Genomic DNA, 17,857 nt, shown 5'->3' with positions numbered 1-17,857 from the left:
AATATGGTACAGATGTTTACATAATCATTATTTTAAATTTGTTCATTATATTCCTTTATTTACTAGAACTCTAAACAGTTCGTTTACTTTGCTTTAAAGGAAACCTTTAACTTTTCAACTTATTAAAACTTTCAAAATATTACTGAAGATTTTATTTTCAGTTTGTATACAGCACAAATAACTATGAGATATTATTACTCTAGACAGGTAGGTGCTTTTCGGTGCATGAATTTTTGCGTATTTCAAGAAAATAAGACAGCACTATCTATAATAAACACAAACTTTTTCACTTTCCTTCAGGCTGTCCACACCAACTATTTTAAACTACAACTCTCATTTCGTCCACGAAACACTTGACTGCCCACTGAGATTTTTGGCATTCCTATTGAAACACCTTTCCTGCTCTATTAATACAGCAGGAAATTTCCTATGATGGCAGACTATATCATTATTAGGCTCCAATTCATAAGCCGTACACTCTTTCAGCTTGTTATTCGACGTTTTTGAATACCAAGTCCTTACAATATATATTGTAGCTACAAAAGCAATTATTTTGTAATACTTATTTGAAACTACCACCTTCATTATTTTTTCACTAAACACTGACTAAGACAAAGACAACTCAAACTTAACCTATTCATTTATTACCCACAATATTCAAGCCCAACGAAATCTGACTGCTATACAATGACAACACGGCTTCCAACAATGAACGCAAAAGAATGGTCCTGATTTGCAAGAAATCCTAACAATAATAGAAACCCAAAGAAATATGAAATTAAAGAAATATGAAACTACCTCCCACTCTGTTAATTGCCTAAACCCATTTCAGTCACGAATCCCGACAGTGGAAACCCAATTCTGTTTCATAAGTCACCTACCTCAAAGAAAATCTTCATAAGACGAACTACAGCAATTACAGCAAGTAGCAACAACAGTCTACTAAATAAAAAGATTCTAGCTACAATAGACTCTGAACCATGCTGGCTTTGCGGCTATCGATATTTGTTCAGAGATGTTAAACTTTCGGCGCTTGAAAATGGGTCGCGAGGTTGCTCGGCGGTGAGCGAATCGATAGGCGAGCGCGAGTGAGTTGAGTTGGGAGGAGGAGCGAAGACGGTGCGATTGCCCACGGAGGGGAGGTAACCAGGTCGGTGAAGAGATGTTTTTGAAAAGGCATTATACAAGCGACAGTTGTAACGGATGTGTCTTGAGATGGTCTGCGCAGCCAAGGTGGCCTTTAACAGATGACATTTTATTGGGAGATTGTAGTGACGACCCGCTTCTCTCATGCTGCTGGACGATTTTTTCGCTGGAGTGATAAGGTGGCGTCGTTCTATTCATGTTTTTCACTGGCCATGCACCCTCTGCCTCCCATATTGCAAGTGTACCTCACCTGAGAAACTATTAGCGAGTGCTGAGTTATGAAAATCTGTTAGTAATCCATGTGTGGTCGAACCCTACTCAATTTGTTGCAACATTTTGATGGAACTCTTCTTACTTGGTGTGTAGTAGCGTCGGCATTCTGCCCTACCATCCCAGCCGTGGGGCTTATTGTGTATAATGTTTTAAAACTGAGTGTTTAGTTTGTTCCAGACAATCGGGTGGATCATGTACTGTATGATGTACCAAGGTACGCTAACTCCGTGAGACACTGGGCGGAGGTTTGAAAGTCGGCATCCACCAAGGGGTCAATTATCGTAAGGATAAAATATCATTTAATGTTCTTTTTTCTGGGGCATCAAGTGTGGAAGTGAGCTCAATCGGTTACTTAAAATATCTCAACCCTGAGTTTGTGTAACTGTTACTTGTAAGCTGAATTTAGCAGTCCCAATTTGTTTTAATTCTTGCGATACTCCTGCTATGCCTTTTTATCTAAAGTTGTTTTAAGTGACTGGTTTTGGTTTTATTAACATAGCACTGTTTGAGACATTTAATTGTAGCGTGTTGTTGCTGCATCAGCACACGCGATTTGTTGCACTATAATGTGTTCTACAGGTGGCGGGTCAGGGCTACACCTTCCGGTTCTCGCTTGTTCTTGAATCTGACGGAATTGAACGTTCCGTTAAGTCCTAGATGCACCCAATAACAGGCCTCTGAATTAACCGTTTGAGGAGCACCCGGGAAGTGAAGTCGGACGCACCTACTGTAATCCGTGCACTCGGTCGGGCCGATAAATCGGGTCCGAACGGTAGAACCAGGTGTGGCCGGTGTTGGCCATTCCGCAGGACGTTCATGTCCGCACTTGCCAGACGCCGAGAGCTGGGAACTACAGGGTGACAGACGGGAGACGTACGGTTTTGAACTGCGTAGTACTGAGGGCGCGGTGGTGGGACGTGGTCGTGGTGGGGATCGTTCTGATCCACACAACACGACATTCCATTTACTCAGTCACTATGGAACATTGGGACTGGCAACGTCGAGTGTTTGTCTATGACAGTTTCATGAAAAGTGGTGAGTCTATTATTGCTACGCAGCGATTGTTTAGTGCGCGGTTTAATGTCGGTCGACATGGAGCTGTTCCGAGCCGTAACACAATCCTCAGATTGGTGGAAAACTTCAGAAAATGTTGAAAGGGTAAGGCAAGCGGCAGTCAGAACGCCAGGACGGTCAGCTAGACGTCATGCTAGTGAGCTACGAATCAATCGTGAATCGGTTAGACGAATGTTGCATAAAGAATTAAAATTCCATCCCTATAAAATGCTCATTGTCCAACAACTTAAGGAAACTGATTTTGCTGTACGAGAAGATTTCGATTACAGAATGCAACTGATATTGGGATCGAATGAAAATGAAATTTTATTGATGAGCGATGAAGCTCATTTTCATTTAAATGGGACCGTGAATAAGCAAAACCTACGTTACTGGGCTCCAGAGCATCCACACTTTATCCACCAGCGTCCTCTACAATCAAAAAAAGTAACAGTCTGGTGTGCTCTTGGCTCTGTTAGCATTATTTGACCTTATTTTTTGAAGAGAACGGGGCCACAGTTATTGTTAATTCGGTTCGTTACATTCGTATACTTGAAACATTCTTGAAACCACAACTAAGAAGACGACGAATCCCTTTAAAACGCATTTGGTTCCAGCGGGATGGGGTAACATCGCACACCGCAAACACTTCAATGACAGTTCTTAGACGCATGTGTCCTAGCCGGATTATCTCACGTTTTGGCAATGTTTCTTGGCCTCCCAGGTCTCCTGACTTGTCAGTATGTGACTTTTTTCTGTCTCTTTAACCACAAACCAAGAAATTTGGACGGGTTGAAGAATGCAGTCATTCAAGAAATTGCTGCCATCCCTGCAGAGATTTTAGTCCGTGTGATGGAGGATTTTGAGAAGAGACTTGAGTCCTGCATTCGAAATGATGGACATCACCTCGACGACATTATTTTTCACAAATAACTTTGTTAACTAAAATGGCAAATAATGAGCTTTGATTTTGTGTAAATCAACATGCATTAATTTTAAAGTTGGCTGAGTATTATTTCATAAAAAAACCGTCCGTCTCCCGTGTGTCACCCTGTATTTGTAAGAGAAGTGTCTGATACAGATTATTGCCTGTCTAGTTGAGAGTCCCTATGTAAGGTTACTTTCTTTTTAAATTAATATATTTGGGCAAGGTTTTACAACTCCCTGTAAGTGTACTTACGATAGCCCTTTGGGCGTGCAGTGTTTTCTATTTTGTATAAAACGGTATTACCTTTCTCATTTCACAATTTGTTATACATTTGTAGTAACTAAAGTACACTGATGGGCATTGCGTATAAATGCTCCCTGGCTGGGAGTTTATTATTATTAACGTTATTTTTTCACTATTTGTTAATACAAAATAGTTATTCCCAGTTCATGTGTAAATTTACCCTTTTTTAAGGTATTTTCTTTCTCATTTGGAGGGTTGTTATATTTGCTTGGGTAATGAAAGCCAACTGACGGGCTTCATGTACGTATGTTCTCACTTGAAGTCATGACAAATTGTATTTCTGTTTATTGACTTTAATAGATATTGTGAACAATGAAAGGTGAATGCTCTCCTGTCCTAAGGTCCAGTCCTTCCTCTTAGTCCTTTGGGCATTTCATGATACGCAGAGGTAATACCAGTTTCAGACTATAAGTACTAGGAAGCATGTGGTTAGCAAAAGAAAGATTTTGTTGAAGAGCAAACGATGTATTTAGAAACTTTTACCTTATTCATTCGAAATCCAGTTCTAAAATTTATATAGTTGTCAATAATTCCACTACCCAAACATTATCATACCTTTCCTTGCATCATTTCTTATAAGAAATTTCATCTCACTTCACACTGCGTGTCTTACCAACACAGAGTATCCACTAAGAAAAACATGTCCATACACCCCACTATCCACTCGTTAACTGCTAGTCCGTCCAACCACAGAATCTCTTGCCAAGCGCACAGAGCGCTGTCAGCGATATTAACGCAGTCTATAGCGCTGCCAACATGCAAAGAGTCTACTTACGTATTTTACCCAGTTTTTCAGGTCATGTTTTCAGATAGCTCTTCTTGTTGTTCACTTCTGTGGACATAAGGCTTCAGGTCCACTATATTACTGATAACTAATTGTTTCTTTAACCTTGGTTACACCAGATAGTATGCATTAATGTGAGGAATTCCCTGCGCTTGAAACTAATAATTACAAATGTATTTTAATTTGGAAATAAACCTGTCCCACATCCTCAACTTAAGACGGCCGTATATGCAACGGTGAACAGTATAATTTCATTTTCTTGTTCTTTCCATACCAAGTTTTAAATATGTATAATTCTATCCCAAGGGATTTCGTATACGTGTAATTTGTCTATATTACGGGACTTCTTTGGTTTTGGTGTTTCAGAGTCTTTCACAACCTGAATCCTTTCTTGACAGTATAAAGAATCATCTGGTGCTTCTTTCTTTCTCCGTTTAGTGCTTAAATCTGGTTCTTGTTGTGAAACTGCTTCGTCAGATGATGCAAATCAAAACAATATTGAATTATACAATCCTCGATTTCTGTTACTACAACATATTGAGAGGCACCCACATGCCTGGCTCATACTGTGGCACCAAGCAGTCAGATCTGCAAGATGAGTGGTCTGCCAAGCGAGTGGATTCATTCTTATTTATCGAGTAACATGAACTCTCGTACTCACAATTAAGTTACAAATTATCCTCCTGTATGAATAATACGCAACGGAAACACGGATCTGTCTATCAGTAATTTACAGAACTCTGACTGTTCACTACACACTGGCAATATAACATTTTCTTTTTTTATTTAACGGCTTTTATCAACACGTTGCCATCGCACTGAATATGAGTGGCGCACAAAAAAATGGTTCAAATGGCTCTGAGCACTATGGGACTCACCTGTTGAGGTCATAAGTCCCCTAGAACTTAGAACTACTTAAACCTAACTAACCTAAAGACAACACACACATCCATGCCCGAGGCAGGATTCGAACCTGCGACCGTAGCGGTCGAGCGGTTCCAGACTGTAGCGCCAGAACCGCTCGGCCACCAGCGGCCGGCAGTGGCGCACACATTATAATTTCTGGATATCATGACAACATACAATTCGAAGGAAAAGGCCACCAATCTTTTTCTTTTCACTATCTTATTTATTCCGATAAATTCTATAACCTGAACACACGAATTCTATAACCTACAACAATAACACATGAGAAATTCCGCCCAGTGGGCATGGCTTTACATTGGTGAATCTCTATCTTATGGTATCGTAATTATTTAACGCTACCGTGCACTTTCTGGATAGGATGGTGGATCTTTTATTATTTCTCACACTTCGACTCTCACAATCATCATCACGAAACTTTCCTCCAGACCGAGCAGTACAAAAGGAACACGCATAACCCACTATCTCTGAAACTACCTTGCTACTCTCCCATGCAAACCACACATACTTAAATTACATGACATACACTACAACATGAAATACAACACAGGGAATAGTCACAACATTATCACTTTCCGCTTTCCCACTTCAATTAATATTGATCCCAGTTTCACACGACACTGCCCCACTTCATAATTCTACTTTCCTACTATGAACTCTGGAGATATATGCACGTCTTCCTGTGCAATGCAAGCCAAGTGGCGTTGCTGGATAGACGGCTGACTCACCTTGTTTCTCTCTCAGAGTATTACAGTTTGAATCAAGCGGCACACGGAAACATATCTCGCAAAGTAATATTAAGAACATATTCATCACACATGCGAGTCCTCAACTGATATCATGGAAGAGTACTTCTCTTTATCCTTTGTCTCATACACAGATTGAGACTTACACAGTACTCACCACGTGGAAGTACTCGTCTCTAATTTCAAGTCCTGCAAACGCCATTTCTTAAATATTTCAACTTATAGTACACACGCTAGTAATTCAGCTTAACTTAAGAACACGGAAGTATTTCAACTTATTGCTACACGTGGTTTCATTGTGTCCGTTGGTCACTTCCAAAGATTACTACGATCCCATTAATATTACCTGCCTGACATTTAATTCTCCCCACAAAAGTTCCTGAAATAGAGAAATTATTATTTCAAACTACTCTTAAGTATTCCACATGCATACCAGGTCTCCACTCTCTTGTCTTTACGGAGCACACCTAAGACAGGTCTTAACAACACAAGATCCAGCGGGAGAGTGCTGAAACATGGCCGTTCTTCAGGTTCTCTCGCACCTCTGCCGAAGTGGGGGAGCACCTTGCTACCGTATTGGTCAGCCACATTTCAGGCGCTCAAAGCTCCGATAAGTTTCATCTCTTTGGTTCCACCAAAGGCGGCCAAAGGATCGTCTCAAAGATGATCATATATTCACATTCACTATCTGCGGTTAGCAGACGACCATACATTCATTCATTTCACAGATCTCACCAAACTGGATGTAGGGATTTATTTTGTGGGAGTGCACATGTGATCAATTAAATAAATAAATTGTCATTCTTTCACACACTGGTATCCGGCTTCGCTGTATTAATTGAAATTGAGTTATTATTAGAAAAAATATGTTGTTCTGACAAGAATAACGAAGAATGTTGTACCTATTTTCAATGTCGGGCGGTACTGTACCCTTTCAATATTCTTCATCTAAACTATTCCCTGTATCTTATCATTCTCGGTCACTGTTCACCTTTTTACCAACTGCCGATCAGTAGCTTTGTGCGGAGCAAAATACGTCCATTTCCTCCTTATTATTGGGCCACATCCTATTCTTGACGTCTCTTTTCCTCCTTTATTACCACCTAACCTTCTTGTCGCATAATTTCATTTGAAATCATCCCACTTCCATTGTTTTATTCCTTTGTACAGATCATCAGTCTACTCATACCAATTTTCAATCCCTGACAACTCATTTTTGCAATCATTATTTAAACTATTGTCGGCGCTTTATTCTTCGTCTACGAAATGTTCACCTTTTTTCTTGCTACAGTGTCATTGTCAACCGGAGTTGGTTCATTGCTTTCTACTGTGACGTCATCATTTAGTACGGCAGCCGTAACTACATCTACATCCATACTCCGCAAGCCACCTGACGGTGCGTGGCGGAGGGTACCTTGAGTACCTCTATCGGTTCTCCCTTCTATTCCAGTCTCCTATTGTTCGTGGAAAGAAGGATTGTCGGTATGCCTCTGTGTGGGCTGTAATCTCTCTGATTTTATCCTCATGGTCTCTTTGCGAGATATACGTAGGAGGGAGCAATATACTGCTTCACTCCTCGGTGAAAGTATGTTCTCGAAACTTCAACAAAAGCCCGCACCGAGCTACAGAGCGTCTCTCCTTCAGAGTCTTCCACTGGAGTTTATCTATCATCTCCGTAACGCTTTCGCGATTACTAAATGATCCTGTAAAGAAGCGCGCTGCTCTCCGTTGGATCTTCTCCCTCTCTTCTATCAACCCCATCTGGTATGGATCCCACACTGCTGAGCAGTATTCAAGCAGTGGGCGAACAAGCGTACTGTAACCTACTTCCTTTGTTTTCGGATTGCATTTCCTTAAGATTCTTCCAATGAATCTCAGTCTGGCATCTGCTTTACCGACGATCAACTTTATATGATCATTCCATTTTAAATCACTCCTAATGCATACTCCCAGATAATTTATGGACTTAACTGCTTCCAGTAGCTGACCTGCTATATTGTACCTAAATGATAAGGGATCTTTCTTTCTATGTATTCGCAGCATATTACATTGTCTACATTGAGATTCAATTGCCATTCCCTCCACCATGTGTCAATTCACTGCAGATCCTCCTGCATTTCAGTACAATTTTCCATTGTTACAACCTCTCGATGTACCACAGCATCATCCGCAAAAAGACTCGGTGAACTCCCGATGTCATCTACAAGGTCATTTATGTATATTGTGAATAGCAACGGTCCTACGACACTCCCCTGCGGCACACCTGAAATCACTCTTACTTTGGAAGACTTCTCTCCATTGAGAATGGCATGCTGCGTTCTGTTATCTAGGAACTCTTCAATCCAATCACACAATTGGTCTGATAGTCCATATGCTCTTACTTTGTTCATTAAACGACTGTGGGGAACTGTATCGAACGCCTTTCGGAAGTCAAGAAACACAGCATCTGCCTGGCAACGCGTGTCTATGGCCCTCTGAGTCTCGTGGACGAATAGCGCGAGCTGGGTTTCACACGATCGTCTTTTTCAAAACCCATGCTGATTCCTACAGAGTAGATTTCTAGTCTCCAGGAAAGTCATTATACTCGAACATAACACGTGTTCCAAAATTCTACAACTGATAGACGTTAGAGATATAGGTCTATAGTTCTGCACATCTGTTCGATGTCCCTTCTTGAAAACGGGGATGGCCTGTGTCCTTTTCCAATCCTTTGGAACGCTACGCTCTTCTAGAGACCTACGGTACACCGCTGCAAGAAGGGGGGCAAGTTCCTTCGCGTACTCTGTGTAAAATCGAACTGGTATCCCATCAGATCCAGCGGCCTTTCCTCTTTTGAGCGATTTTAATTGTTTCTCTATCCCTCTGTCGTTTATTTCGATATCTACCATTTTGTCATCTGTTCGACAATCTAGAGAAGGAACTACAGTGCAGTGTTCCTCTGTGAAACAGCTTTGGAGAAATACATTTAGTATTTCGGCCTTTAGTCTCTCATCCTCTGTTTCAGTACCATTTTGGTCACAGAGTGTCTGGACATTTTGTTTTGATCCACCTACCTCTTTGACATAAGACCAAAATTTCTTAGGATTTTCTGCCAAGTCTGTACATAGACCTTTACTTTCGAATTCAATGAACGCCTTTCGCATAGCCCTCCTCACACTACATTTCGCTTCGCGTAATTTTTGTTGGTCTGCAAGGCTTTGGCTATGTTTATGTTTGCTGTGAAGTTCCCTTTGCCTCCGCAGCAGTTTTCTAACTCGGTTGTTGTACCACGGTGGCTCTTTTCAGTCTCTTACGATCTTGCTTGGCACTTACTCATCTAACACATATTGTACTATGGTTTTGAACTTTGTCCACTGATCCTCAACACTATCTGTACCTGAGACAAAACTTTTTTGTTGAGCCATCAAGTACTCTGAAATCTGCTTTTTGTCACTTTCGCTAAACAGAAAAATCTTCCTACCTTTTTCAATATTTCTATTTACGGCTGAAATCATCGATGCAGTAACCGCTTTATTATCGCTGATTCCCTGTTCTGCGTTAACTGTTTCAAATAGTTCGGGTCTGTTTGTCACCAGAAGGTCTAATATGTTATCGCCACGAATCGGTTCTCTGTTTAACTGCTCAAGGTAGTTTTCAGATAAAGCACTTTAAAAAATTTCACTGGATTCTTTGTCCCTGCCACCAGTTATGAACGTTTGAGTCTCCCAGTCTATATCCGGCAAATTTAAATCTCCACCGCCGGCCGCGGTGGTCTCGCGGTTCTAGGCGCGCAGTCCGGAACCGTGCGACTGCTACGGTCGCAGGTTCGAATCCTGCCTCGGGCATGGATGTGTGTGATGTCCTTAGGTTAGTTAGGTTTAAGTAGTTCTAAGTTCTAGGGGACTGATAACCACAGCAGTTGAGTCCCATAGTGCTCAGAGCCATTTGAACCATTTTAAATCTCCACCCAGAACTATAACATGGTGGGGAAATCTACTCGAAATATTTTCCAAATTATCCTTCAGGTGCTCAGCCACAACAGCTGCTGAGCCAGGGGGCCTATAGAGACATCCAATTACAATGTCTGAGCCTGCTTTAACCGTGACCTTCACCCAAATTATTTCACATTTCCGATCTCCGTCAATTTCCTTCGATGCTATTGCACTTCTTATCGCTATAACCACGCCTCCCCCTTCACTGTTCAGCCTGTCTGTGCGGTATACATCCCATATGGACAACTGATGGACCTAATGTATTCGTTGCTGGCAGGCGCTGCGCCCACAATCTACAATGAAGTGCCAAAGAAGCTGGTACACCTGCCTAATATCGTGTAGCCCCCAGTCCCTCATGGAATTTACACCATGAATCCTGCAGGGCTGTCAGTAAATCCGTAATAGTACGCGGGAGTAGAGATCTCTTCTGAATAGAATGTTGCAAGGCATCCGAGACATGCTCAATAATGTTCATGTCTGGGGAGTGTGGTGGCCAGCGAAGGTGTTTCCGCTCAGAAGAGTGTTCCTGGAGCTACTCTGTAGCAATTCTGGACGTGTGGGATGTCGCATTGTTCCACTGAAATTGCCCAAGTACGTCGGAATGCATAATGGACATAAATGGATGCAGGTGATCAGAATGCTTACGTACGTGTCACCTCTCAGAATCATATCTAGACGTATCAGGGGTCCCATATTACTCCATCCCACACCATTACAAAGGCTTCACCAGCTTGAACAGTCTCCTTCTAACATGCAAAGTCCATGGATTCGTGACGTTGTCTCCATACCCGTACAGGTCCATCCGCTTGATACAATTTGAAAAACGACCCGTCCGACCAGACAACATGTCCCAGTCATCAGCAGTCCAATGCCGTTGTTGACGGGCACAGTCGAGGCGTAAAGCTTTTCGTCGTGCAGTCATCAAGATTACACGTGTGGTCCTTTGGCTCCGAAAGCCCATATCGATGATGTTTATTTGAATGGTTCACTCTCTGACGTTTGTTGATAGCTGAGCGTTGAAATTTGCAGCAATCTACGGTGGAACGGTTGCACTTCTGTCCTACTGAACGATCATTCTCTTCACTCGTCGTTGGTCCCGTTCTTGTAGGGTCTTTTTCCGGCCGCAGCGATGTCGGAGATTTGATGTTTTACCGGACTGCTGATATTCACTGTACACTCGTGAAACGGTCGTACAAGAAAATCCTGACTTAATCGGTACCTCGGAGATGCCGTGTCCCATCGTTCGTGCCGTCTATAACACCACGTTCAGACTCACTTAAATCTGGATAATCTGCTATCGTAGCACCAGTAACCGATCTAACAATTGCGCCAAATAATTGTTGCCTTATATAGGCTCTGCCGAACACAGCGCCGTACTCTGCCTATTCATATATCTCTGTATTTGAATTGAATACGCATGGCTGTACCAGTTTCTTTGGCGCTTCAGTGTGTAAGTAGGCTGTTTAGGTTTTTTTATTGGTAACGCCACCTCTGTATGAAAATCACTGGCTGTGCTGTGTGCAGTCTGTGGCTGCTTTGCATTGTTGTAATACTCGCCATTGTAGTGTTAGGCAGCTGGCTGTGAACAGCGCGTAGCGTTGGGCAGTTGGAGGTGAGCCGCCAGCAGTGGTGGATGTGGGGAGAGATACGGCGGAGTTTTGAAATTTGTCATGAACTGCTGTATATATTATGACTATTGAGGTAAATACATTGGTTGTTCTCTATAAAAAATCTTTCATTTGCTAACTATGCCTATCAGTAGTTAGTGCCTTCAGTACTTTGAATCATTTATTTAGCTGGCAGTAGTGGCGCTCGCTGTATTGCAGTAGCTTGAGTAGTGAAGATTTCTGTGAGGTAAGTGATTTGTGAAAGGTATAGTTTAATGTTAGTCAGGGCCATTCTTTTGTAGGGATATTTCTGAAAGTCAGATTGCGTTGCGCTAACAAAATATTGTGTATCAGTTTAAGGACAGTCATGTATAATTTTTCTAAGGGGACGTTTCATATGGCGACCCTGCCAGGATTCGAACCTGGAATCTTCTGATTTTTTCTTGTAGTTTGTGTAATTAGTGTAGCTTTTGTTTATTGCTAGCGCGTAATTGTAGAGAAAATCTCCTTTGTAGTTGCAGTCTTTCATTGTTGTACAGTAAAACAGTTGTGGCATGCATGTAGATTTGCACCAAGTATTTCGCAGCTGCAGTTAACTAGATATTATTTTCAGTGTTATGTTAATGTGTTCTCTTATTTTTGCTCTTCAAATTGTGTTTTTCTGTGTTGTCGTGTGAAATACTGTGACAATAATGGCGTGTGAAAAACGTAATACTAGGCTCCAAAGTAAACTGAGAAATGACAGTGAAAACGAAAGCAGTGTGTTAGCGCAACCGAGTAATGAATTAACTGATGTTAAAAGTAGTAATTTGGTAATTGTGCATAGGGAAATGGAGCGGGCGGCAAACAATGGCGGGGACAGTGAAACAATTAGTGAAGAGGGAAGCATTATCGATCGATCGGTCGGCAACAGCTCGCCTCAGGAATCGGGAATGACAGGACACAATTTTGCAAACATTGCAGATTCAGGTTTTGGGCCCTCAACGTTTTCTCAAATAAGTCAAGACACATTTTCTGCTTGTCAAAATGTGAATGTTGCCGGTGCAAATTCACTGCCGAGAAGCACTGAGGAACATGTTCCAGACACCAGTGCATTGTTATTACAATTAATACAACAAATGGGACAAACACAGCAAAAGCTTCAAAAGTTAGACACAATGGAACAAAATCTTCGAAAGTTAGACACAGTGGAACAAAATCTTAAAAAGCTAGACACAATGGAACAAAATCAGAGACAAACACAGCAACAGTTAGACACAATGGAACATAATCAGAGACAAACACAGCAAAAGCTTCAAACGTTAGACACCACACTTGAACAAACACGTGAAGATTTAACTAGGGAGTTACATAACATTGAATCGCAATGTCTAAAAGTCTGTAATGACGTAAAAACACAAATTTGTGAGCATTTTCAACCCATTTTTTGCGGCATGAAAATGCATTACAGAATCACGAAGCAGCCATAAAAGAACTGCAAACCATTGTTCATGAAAATCACGACACCTTGCAAGCTAAAATTGACTCAGTTGCATCTACCGATTCGGTTACGCAACTTGCAAAAACTCAGGAAAACTTAAAGGACACAGTAGATACTCTGAAACTTGGTTCAGAAAAACACACTGAGGAAATTAGTTCATTATCAGAGAAAGTAGCCGAACTTTCAGATCAGTTCACTAACTTATCTACAAAGGTAGATGATGATCTGAATGACAGAAGACCTGTAGCCTTCACGGACACTGAAGAGTATGAACAAATTAGAAAGTTCAAACAAAATCAAAATCAAATCATTACACAGTACAAAAGAGAAATCCGGGAAGTACAAGATCAGCTGACACAGGTGATACAAGAATTACGTATTTCAGAGAACACTCGCGCTCCAACACGGGAAGAGGGACTTAGAAATACGGAAAAGCCACAAAATAATAACACAGGGCATTTCGGAAGTTATGAAAGAAATTGGCAATGTGCACCGAATATTGAGATGGAACGGCCGACACGACCTAACAATGACCGATATGCGACACGCCGACATGATGATTTTGACTATAAGCTGTTCATTACTACACGTAAATTCAAAACATTTAAGAATTCTGGCAACGACATTCATCCACAAGCATGGCTCCATCAATTCTCTCATTGTTTTCCTCCCAACTGGTCGTTAGAACTCAGATTAGAATTTATGTGTGGCTACTTAGAGAATGAACCAGCCATAAGAATGCGATCGGTCATTCACGATTGCCACAGTGAAGGAGAATTTTACCATGCCTTCCTCTCAGCATATTGGTCTCAAGCCACACGAGACCAAGTAAAACATGGCATCATAATGATGAAACATTTCGAACAATCTGAATTCTCCAGTCTTGTGAAATATTTTGAAGACATGTTGCACAAGAATCAGTACCTGTCAAACCCATACAGCCCCTCAGAACTCATCCGCATTCGCTTAATCAAATTACCTGAACATTTACGACATATTATTTTAGCAGGACGTTGCAAAGAAGATATTGAGGCTTTTCAGGGACTGTTACAAGAACTGGAAATTGACACTGACAGTCGGGGAACGCGGAAACAGGAGCACAACAATTACAGGTCACATCTGTCACAATTCCGCAATGAAAGAAATAATAACTGGACACGACAAGGCTATTCTCACAACACATATCGTGACCAAAACAGACACCACCCGTATGACAACCGTTGGCAGAGTAGTAATAATTACAGGGAAAGATCACCTCTCCGCGGTAATGACTATCACAGAGACAATCAGAGAAACAGACAATATGGTAACCAGAACTATTATTATCAAGGGAGACAGAATACTTTCAGACGCAACAGTTCAGCGCGCAGTTACGATTCAGGGAGAAATTCTCCACCACATGACCGACAAACAAGAAACTATGTAAACTACCGACATGGCGACAGACGATATATTCATAACGACAGACCTGAATTGCATCAAAACTGGCGGGATTTAAACAGGGCAGGGCCTTCTCGTCAAAGTGAATTTGTAGAAGTTAGGTCTCCTAATCCCAATAACGGCGCGCGCCAACAAAGAGACAGACAATGACTCGCACAGCAGGCAGCCGCGTGCGCCAGCTGGCTCAGGGAAAAATAACATAGACGCTAACCTTGAGAAAAATTCCAGTATTCTTTACCGACGTATGCCACTTGATAATTGCGTTAAAGTTGAAACTCTGCGTACTAGGAAGAGCAAAGGTTTACACCACATTTCACATGTAAAACCGTTTATTGAAAGATAATCTGCTTTTTAACTTTGTCTTTGCCATAAAACTTTTCACTTCACATTTCTAGTATGCTTTGTCAGACTTAGAATCTGTTAACATGCAACAATGTTTGAAGTTAAACATCCAGTGAAGAACCAAGAGAACTTATTTAAACAGAAATTACGAATGCATTGTTATTGTGAACAGACGACACAGTGTTATTGTGTGTGTACATTCTTGCTTGTTAGTTGCATGATTACGTAACGACTATCAGGCTTACATACTTAGGACACATACTGGTACTGCTAATGAGATTCTAATGCAACATTTTGGTTTACTTGAAAATACATTCTGGATTTAAAGTACTTTCAGTGAGATACCAGATGACATAGTGGTTAGTTTATGTGACAGCTACACGATTTTATCACGACGCCACTAATGACTGACAATTTACAATGTTGCTTTTGCGGTGTTTCTGTTTTATATCTGCACAGTTTTCTGTTTTATTCTGGAAAGTAAAACATGTTTTAGTAGTAGCTTCTGTGGTATAGCAGCAATGAGACAGCCTTTTTCGTGGCACAACAATACGTTACTGTACAGTACTTTCTTCATCATGCCAATAAGCATAATAACTACAATATCTATACGCAAAGCATTTCACTTTCGTTTATCATGAGATAAGTACATTGACTTCTGCAGAACTTAGCTTTCGGAGGACGATAACTACGACACTTCCACAGAGATTATGTTGCGACAAGACGCACAGTTTAGCGCTACATACACGCATTTGAGTGATTAATCTTATACTTAAAACATTCATTTTTAAAGATTTTTGAATTACAAAGAAAGTTTTCCGTGATACATTTCATTCCATTGCTGTAATTTGTAACACCTGAGGGTATAATTACATTAATCCTCAGGGGGGTACACGCCTACTTTGTGTACCATGTGTTTGGCAAGCACAAGGAGCCCTAGCTAATATGGTATTTGCTTATACAACTTTACACATCGGTACCATATTTCTGTAACACACAAATTACACAGCTATCTGATCATTTAACTGAGACATAAACATTTTTTTTTAATACATCAGTGACACATGTTTACGCAATTACACAGTTGGATACCTTCACACTTATGAAATTGTATTTTGTCTGTACTTTGTGAAATGTTCATATTTTTTCGGAACCATTGTGATACTATGAGAGCTCTGAATGATGTATTTGGTATGGGATCATGATTTTAAAGTACGTTTGAGCTAGATGACACTATTGAAATGAGCAGAGAATATTTTTTTAGGATTTGAAATTATTGCAGAAAGCTACAACGATTTTGAGATTTGACTGAGGTGTTATGATGTTATTTTTACGACGACGATGTGTATTATGCTTTTGAGGTATGTTTATGATCAATGAGATGATGCTATATGAGGAATGTGATTATGCTATGTAACTACATGAAATATTGAAGATGTGTTGATGATTATGAATATGTACATATATAATAAGGTAAGGACTAAGGAGTAGTGGTTAGGGACTCTGATTTATGAAAAGAATGTTGGAAACCAAGAATCGTACTTTAAGAGTTATGAAATGTGTGTATATGCGTGAATGTATCACAATGCCGGCGAAAATTTTTTGGACACTGTTATATTCATAAGATTTTGTTTCTACACATTTGTAACCAAATTCTCAACCTGTGAATTTTTTTATATGAGACTGCCACTGTAGCGGAAACTGCTGTCGTAAATATTTCAGTAAGAAAGGTAAGTGACCGTGACGTAATGTGTTGTGAGCAGCCAGGTGTGCCAGCCACCTGGAGAAAAAGCCATTAGGTGGAGAAAAAAAAAAGAGGCCATTAACCTCGCTTCTGCCATTCCTTTGTAGAAAGCATCGCAAAAACGACATGGTCGAACTTGAAAACATATGATTACACTGTGGAGCTCTTAATTTATGATATTTACAGAAATGCCTAATGAGATGACGAGAAATATTTTTACATCTGCACACCTGATTATGACAAGCGTCTTTCTACGAGAGTTGAGAGATTTTCTGTACTACCTTATGAAATGCCCTATGGCTAATGAATGATGTTTCATGCCTTCCTTTGTACATATTTACTCATATTGTTTAATATCTAGTTTCTAGCTGCACTGCAGCATTGGTTAAAATAAAATTTAATAGATGTACTAATATAAATATTTTATGCCTACAGATCCAGTAAATAATTTTATGATCTATTAAAAAAAACGAAGGAGCATAAAAAGACTTTTCCCTTCACAGGAATTGCATACAGAATTTTCGTTTCAACTACTTGGTAATTTTTTGTAGAATTTGTTTTGTGGTGCACCCCTTTAATTACATAGACATTAAGATGTGAACAGACATTTCCCTTATCTGCAGTGTTGTCTTTAGTGTACTATTTTTTCTGCTTGAGCTTTGTCATGTTTAGATGCTGCTGCTGTTTGCCATGCATAGTGCTACTAAATTTCACATTGTATTATTCTTTTAAACCAGTTTTACTACTGATTTATTTTTCTTGTTTGCTGCTCATTGCCTGATATTAGTTGTAATTTATGCTGCTTGCTTTGCCTTTTGTATTTTTTATCATTGCTGTTTGTGTTAATTGTTTTGTGCTGCGGCATTGCCTCGTTCCTTAGTTTAGCATCTGAGCTCAGTAGATTTAAGTTAGCTTAAGAGGGGGTAGACTATATAAGAGAATGAGTTGCGATGAATTGGAAGAAATGCATTGAGAAGTCATATGAATAAAGTACAGAAAGCAGGTATAGATAGGACTTTTGGAAATAATGAAGAACGAAGGGAGATCTCCGAGAAGTAAAGAAAGTTTTGTTTGCAAAATACTGCAGTAAAACAAACCCTGTCCTTTCCTTGTATT

The sequence above is a fragment of the Schistocerca nitens genome, chromosome 5 (genome assembly GCF_023898315.1).
Source record: "Schistocerca nitens isolate TAMUIC-IGC-003100 chromosome 5, iqSchNite1.1, whole genome shotgun sequence".
NCBI classification, from domain to species: Eukaryota; Metazoa; Arthropoda; class Insecta; order Orthoptera; family Acrididae; genus Schistocerca; species Schistocerca nitens.
The sequence above is the reverse complement of the archived record's forward strand: the minus strand, read 5'-3'. Positions refer to the sequence as shown.